At 41.6% G+C, this 6,431-nt stretch overlaps 1 long non-coding RNA gene across 1 annotated transcript; it reads left to right on the forward strand.

Annotated features, from left to right (window-relative positions):
• The first annotated feature begins 1,529 nt into the window (after nucleotides 1-1,529).
• Nucleotides 1,530-3,729, forward strand: LOC146871242 (uncharacterized). Its single transcript, XR_014959528.1, has 6 exons — nucleotides 1,530-1,638; nucleotides 2,191-2,260; nucleotides 2,385-2,445; nucleotides 2,557-2,651; nucleotides 2,745-2,843; nucleotides 3,222-3,729. It is a non-coding gene; the product is annotated as an uncharacterized LOC146871242 (long non-coding RNA).
• Nucleotides 3,730-6,431: the final 2,702 nt, after the last annotated feature.

Genomic DNA, 6,431 nt, shown 5'->3' on the forward strand with positions numbered 1-6,431 from the left:
TAAGAGAAGCATATTAAAGGGCCCGCTTCTATGATGGTGATCATCTATTACAAACGACCACTAAGAATGAAGCCCCGAAATTGGTCTGAGTCACAAGGCAATTCCCCTTTCAATGAAAAAATCCGACAGATCATCAATGCCCAATGGCACATACATAATGTTAATGCTGAACCAAATACTGCACTTCCACGTCCAATGTATGCACACAGACTCAAAACAAATCTAAGAGACCTTGTGGTCCATTCAAGGATAAAAGCTAAACCCACCTTTATACAAAAAACTAAAGGTGGTAGTCTCCCCATCACAGGAAACCATAAATGTGCCCATTGCAAAGCTTGCAATGGAGCCATTATCACAGAAAAATATACTTACCAGCAAAAAGAAATAAAACTTAAAACATTTACAAATTGCAAAACTGATAATGTAGTATATTTGTTGCTTTGTCCGTGCAACGAGGGCTATGTCGGTGAGACCTCGCGACAACTTCCCACACGTCTAACAGAAAATCGGTCAGCTATCAAAACTAATAAAATTATGGCACCCTTAGTTAAACACTACAAGGAGTTAAACCATAGAGATGAGATACGCTGGTTGATTTTGGATAATATCGCCCATAAAAATGAGCTAGAATCTGAAGCAGTCAGGAAACGTAGGGAGGTTTTGGGGATTTTTTCACTGGGCACGCATGTCCATGGTTTAAATTCAGAAATGAAATTGTAGCTTGCGCACTACCTCTGTGGTTTTTGAATTTTTGTGTGCAGAGGAGCTACAAAGATGTAATGATAAAAATTCAGGAATGAAGTGAGAACGGAAGTAGAAATAAAGAAATACGTAAAAAATCAATTTTCTGTTGTGAAACTTTCTTAAGTCCTGATATCAGGAATACCGGAGTGCCCATGGGGATGCGACCAACTTTGGAAGCACAATTAAGCATTAAATTCAGATATCCCATGGGATCAAGCAATACGTTACAATAATTAGACAGTGACCCTGTAATCAAGTTTTGAGGTCTTAAGTTTCATCAATGATTCCCATCCTGTGCAGCAGTCCAGACTGTGAGTTTTGCCAACATGTATGACTTTCCAGATATATGTAATGCACAGCTAATTTATTTCAGCTGTTGCCCCTCTTATTATTTTCACCTTTTTTACACTCGTTTTATTATTTCACAGTTCTATTCTTGAACGTGACCATTTTATTCATTCAGTGCATTATTGCTCTTACATACACCATGTGACGCATCACGTGACTACACGCTCTTTTACCGATGATTCATGGGTATTTTTCGCTCTTCGTAACTAGGGGCAGTTAACATCCTGCCTTATACTAATTTTCGTATATTGAACCTTCTCATCATCTTTTTATTATTTCTTGGTATGGTTATGCAGGAGTTTATTTTTATTTTCTAGGGTCACGCTTAGACTTTTATACCGTTACAAAATGGCCGCTCTATCATCTCGTACCTAGTTCCAGCATTACAGCTGCACTAACTGCCTGATAGTCATGTGACTTATCCGCGCTCGTGTTAAAAACGCCCGACGCGCGTTCGTTAATTTTCTAGCCTCAGCTGAGCAAGCCGCTGTGTTCACGATGACCGGCATCAGATTTGAGCTGTTTGCATCGCGTCCTACTTGAACGGTAATCCGGAATTCACTATAGAACATTCAATCCCTGTCATGTTACGGCAGCTCCCACATGTCGAGATCAGCATTCCCCCAATTCCTATAGCTGGTCATGTGCATTATTTATTGTTTGTACCATGTCCACTAAGTACGGTTATTTTCACTGCCCATTAAGCGTTCAACTCGTGTCGTGGAGGCTAGATCATTAGGTTTTGAATAGTACCCTGCACATTTTTATAACTGGCCATGTGAGTACATCTTTACTATGTAGCCCATTCATATCGGTAACGTTACATCTATGTCCTGTCTATATAGCATAGATAGCACATAGAGAGTAGTCCCCGATTCTCATAGTGCATGGTTCATCCGTGTTTAAATATTTTGTCAAGGATTCTTTAGGGTTTTCTGGCCTTTTTATTTAAATAAAGCCCTCTGGTTTTTAGACGTCCAGCACACGCCATTAGAAGAGTGTATCCATTTAGCCAGCCACAAAAATACTGCCTATAATAGGATTGAGAACCAGGCATAGATTATGGCTATCTACCTATTGTTTTTCATTCATTTCTAGAACCCAGTATACGTTGTGGCACCCAGTGGATTAGCAGCTCGTCCACCTTGTCAGGATTATCCCTCGTGAGGTATGATTCCATCTGTATAAATGTCTCTAATATTACATGATCTCCTCTGATTAATTTTGCTGTAGCCAACTATAATGTCCTTTCCTCTTCCGTTTTTTCTTATGTTTATGGTATATCTCTATAGGTCTCTGTGTCATCGAGAAGAATTCTAATTTCCTCACCGCTATAGCCATCATTGCTATAAGGTATTATTTTTATCCACCATTCGTCATGCACTTGGGTCTTTGTACCTATTAGAGGTAGATAGTGGGTCATTACAGGTATTCCTTTTTCTTTTGCTCCCCCGTTGTCTGCAGCCTGTAATTAAAATCCAACTTAGAAGGAATCATACATGATCCTTGGCCTGTGGGCCCATCAATATACTGGCATATCTTTGCCTCTTGCGATACTGGTAAGCTTCTATGTATTAGTATACATGAGTATGTTTTTTCCATTGCCGCCAGTTTCAGGATTGGCTCATATACTGTTGCTTTCAAATTTACAGGATGTGTCTGCCCTGACATCACTGGCTGTTCTAGAGTCTGTGACTAATACCCATTATCAACCAGCATCATCATCGTTTTGTTGAAATACCTACCTATTGGTAAGTTGTCTAACTATTGGAGTGCTGTGCTCCGCTCAGTAAATTCACGTATACTTTGCAATCAGGAATATGTTATACTTCACCTAGGAGAAAAAATATGGGTCGAACTTCCAAAGTAGAATAATACATTTAGGCATATCCTATTCTCCCTTTTTCATAATATTCTGTTTTATATCTGTTTCTTTCTCTTGACTCACTATAGCTAAGTATACATCATCTCTTATTGAGATTTTTTTTTTCATTAAAGGCTCTCATGCATATTAAAAAGATGTGACCTAGTTTGTATCCTTTGCTGTTAAACGGTGTGAGCATTTTTCACTGTATATTGTAGTGACACTATATTTTGTATTTGGTTGTGATATTTAATTGTCTTTACAGAGAATAATATAGGAGGTGGAACTCCTGAGGAAGGCAGTGTTCTGCCGAAACGCGCGTTGAGACAACCTGGAAACCACCCAAAAATCATGTGTTCAAATAGATTTTCTGTTAGACCCTATATGGCCTGTCTTTGATCATTGGCAGCATAAATCAATAAATTGTATTATCATCAGATAGTTTGAGTATTGAAACAAATATCAGACTGTTGTATGTATGTGTGATGGATGGATGCAGCAAATATGTTGCATAAATTAGTGTTTCTGTAAATCCATATCTATCTTGTTTTTATACTTAAAACAAAATTATATATATTAAATAAATTGTTTTGTACTTTTCTAAATGTTAGTGTCACTGCTATTATTTGACATGTTCTGATATTTCCAGTATGTATTTCCCTGTCTAGGTGAACTTCACATTAGTACCAGGGGTCCCCTTATCTTTGCAGTTACATACTGCAAAGTATTCATTAGAACATTGACTAATGTTGCATAAGGGTTATTATTAAAGAAAACTCCCAACTATGCTGTTTCTTTTTCGACTCTGAGTTTGTGCTTCTCCACACCAAGCACTCTTAAACTATACTGCCTACCAGTATGGATGACATGTGACTCCTACACTTTTAGTCCTTTGGCGTATGTAATATTTCCTATACACTGATTTACACACGTATGATTCATTGTGTCTGTGTAATGTGTGTGTGATGCAAAGTGCTCTGACACCCTACACTGGTATGAGTGGCGCTATATAACTAATTCAATGCATCTGAGAGAGTGTGGTTATGGAGACTTGGTCACTGTTAAAGGGTGCTAGTGAGAGGATCCGTGGTGGAGGTGGTCATTGAGGGGGCGCCAACAAACACTGTCACACAGGGCGCCACCAGCGCTAAAGCTGGCCCTGCTTGGAAGAGGCACCGGCTTCACCGGCGTCACTCAGCCAGCACATTTAACTGGAAGAGCTGTGCTGACGAATTCCCTTGATGCGGTGTTGAATCTGGCACAGAAACTCTGGGTGCCTTTGTGACAGCTGCGGCTACCTTACGGATGGCGTTCCAGGCAGCGCATGCGATCAGCCGCATGCTCAGTCAGCGTTTATCACAGTGGAGTATGCCGGCGAATGGCCTGAAATAACTCAGGGACTGGGAGGACACTGCTGCGCCACCACTCCAACACAGCCTCGGGCAGACTCACCCACAGAATAATACCGGAGGGAAGAAACTAGAGGAGTATGCTTGTGGAGACTCTGAGACCCACCGGCAAGGTACTGCACTCAGAAAAACGACCACCCAATGAGATGCTCAGCGAGCCCCTCACAGCTCATCAGGGCAATTACAACCTTTAATTGCTGAATTCTTGCTTCTGTGGCATCAGGAGGCTTGATGCCTCCGATTAAAGAGACTGGATTGACTCTGCAAAGCCTGGTAGTACAAGTTGTGGCGGGACCCACTGTTATGGTATTGTTGGAGGCTTCTCTAGATGCTCAAAATGTCAGTAAATCCAAACAAGAAGTTATAGATAAGTGCCCGAAGGATGCTATGATGGTCGATATGGGGCACAAAATGGGGCGGGAAACAGCACTGGGTGGGTCTCAGACTGGGAACCCACGAGATACTACAGATAGGGTGGTCAATGCCTGCTCGGCAGTTACGAGTTTGCCTGGAGCTGCTGAAGGAAATGCAGTCAATGTATTAAGAGGGTCAAACCTTAATGAGTTATAGTAATCCCCCTGGTTAAGAGATGCAGGCCACCCAGAAATGGCTGATGGGAGCTTACAAGTCACCGCTGGCTCCTCGAATTATGGAGACAAGTTTTTTTCCCTTACAGGTCAGTCAGACTTCTCTAACACTAGCGGTATTGTTTTAGAGGAGGATTCGGCCTCTTGGGCCTCAGAGGCTTGTTTTAGTAGTGCTGAGCTAGTCACAACTGCAAGACGACGGAAGTCACAGAAAAAACATAAAGAGTGGAGTCAAAAATGGGGGCCAGGTATTGAGTCCGATGTGAATGTTGCCCGAAAGCTGCAGTGGGATTGCTTGGCAACCCAGCAGGTGTATGCTGATGAAAGTAACGCGCTTGGACCACTTGGGGTCAAGACTCAGTGATTATCTGTAAGCAGTCCAAGAAACACAAAGGAGTCCTAGTTAGCGCTTATCTTTAAGGCTATAAAGCAATTGCAAGAAGAGACCTGCAATGACTTTCAGTCTCATCGTTTCAGAATGGAAGCATTTTCAATGTTATATACAAGGAAGACGTAGTTATTGCTGATTTATCTTACACAAACAACAACCATTGGCAAAGCCAATATCCCTGGCTTGCTGTAGGTGTAATGTTACTTGCTTGATCAGTATTATATATCTGTATGTAATGACAGAAGCAGCAAAATACAAGTTGTCGTACACGACCACCAGCAAGGCTCCGTTTAATGGCACTGTGCGTCTTAATCTCCACAGCTGTCCAGCTGCGGGGTTGACTGTGGCGTTACAACCAGAACTGCAGTGCTTTCTTTTACCTACATAAATAAAAACATTCCGATTTTGAAACGCAACGGTCACTTTATTTTCAGGCGCCATTTACAGGTGCTTTTTCTTGTACATGTTTTGTGTTTAACACACTATTCATTTATTTATAGCCTGTAAGATCTATTGCTCAATGTTTCTCATTTTTGTGCTGGAATGAGCGGAAAATGAGTTAATTGGCATTAGTTCAACCCCGATGCGAAGCGGCAGGGCGGTTTCAGCGGTCTCCCTTCTGTTGCTCTTCCCCCCACATCTGTGCTTTTATGGCTCTCTCACCAGTGTGCCTCTCTGCTCCGTGCACTTCCCCCTATATGACGGACCTGGCATGCTGTCCTGCTCCTCTGTATTCTTTCTGCTCTGCCATACTTTTCACACACAACAGCTATTTATTTTCTCACATGAGCGCATGCCGAGCTGGGCGTCTTTTCTTCGCTAGGTGCCTCTTTTCCATAAATGAGCTCCCTGCTGAGATTTATGGCTGCGTCTGCTACTCCACCCTCCTACAGTGAGCTATTAGACTTCACATGTAATGTCACCAGGGCAGTGTCATAAACCCAGCACACTAGCAGATCAAGACTTTGCATTTAGATTACTGTGCACTTTGTATGTCTGAGTTCTAATCCTATTTCAAGAAACATGTTTAGAGTTTGCATTTTTAAACATTTGAAATGCTGCTGAAGCTTTATTCATTAAATCTGCAT

The sequence above is a fragment of the Triturus cristatus genome, chromosome 1_1, assembly GCF_964204655.1.
Source record: "Triturus cristatus chromosome 1_1, aTriCri1.1, whole genome shotgun sequence".
Classification (NCBI taxonomy): domain Eukaryota; kingdom Metazoa; phylum Chordata; class Amphibia; order Caudata; family Salamandridae; genus Triturus; species Triturus cristatus.